Below are 1,094 nucleotides of genomic sequence, written 5' to 3' on the forward strand. Positions count from 1 at the left end.
AGGAAAGCCTTGTAGCTAGAGACACTCCGGCACAATATTAGGTTCCAGAATAATCCACTGACGACACTTTAAGTTGCAAGTAAACAAACCCTCTATTTAGTGTGGTTGTGCAAGGTACGCGCTGCGACACAGCTGGGGCATGCGACAGGATTTGGGAGTGTGAAACTGCAGTCTTTAAAAATATAAGTTCACCTTTTGACCTCTGACGTCAGCTGCACCTTGGTTTTTCAGTGAAGGGGCCCATACCGCTATATCCTGTAATCTGTCCAGGAACTGGCGAGCCATATGCTGATTCTTGAAGCTACGACAATGTGTGAAAAGGAGTTCAGTGTACTGTTCAATACAACGACGATAAGTTCAGACATGACGGCCATGCTCACTGACCTACTCATACAGAAGATTGTTTGAGATCAGCAGTATACTATACTATACTATACAGCCTACCGTTCTCTAAAGTCATATGTCTGCTACAGGAGGTCAGTTTATCAGAGGGTTCGCATCTTGTACAGAAGAGGGTGGTGTCGGGATTACTAAGCCATCACACACACACACACACACCGCGAGACGAGTGCTCCTGTAGTTTGTTTCAATAAATCATCGCCAGAGCTTCACTAACACCTCATTCGTCCCTATTTCAAATGTATTTTTGTATTTCACCGTTTTCAAGTATATTCCTGTGTTCGCCGTTTTCCAACATCACATACATGGTTACCCAACGTTCAGTTACCGTGGTGACAGTGTTGTCCTTGACCTGGACTGTTATTAGCCCATGAGAGGTGGGGCAGCATATCACATCAGTTTACACAAGATAAGAATATTTATGCAGCGTCATTTGAAAACGATTCAATATCTTCGAGTTTTGTGTATAGCGGAAGTACAGAAATTTTCAAGTAGCAGGAGACGGATTATTGGCACAACAGTACAAATATTCTACATGACCCCTGTCTTTCACTGTTATCCACTCACACACCTATCTTGCACTGTCGCCCGAACTACCTACCACCGACAGAATGCCCACAGAATGAGTATATGCTCGTTTGTTTGTTTCTCTGTTCATGTCTTACTGCCTCTATCCCCAGTGTCTGGTTGCGTAC

The sequence above is a fragment of the Pomacea canaliculata genome, linkage group LG10 (genome assembly GCF_003073045.1).
Source record: "Pomacea canaliculata isolate SZHN2017 linkage group LG10, ASM307304v1, whole genome shotgun sequence".
NCBI classification, from domain to species: Eukaryota; Metazoa; Mollusca; class Gastropoda; order Architaenioglossa; family Ampullariidae; genus Pomacea; species Pomacea canaliculata.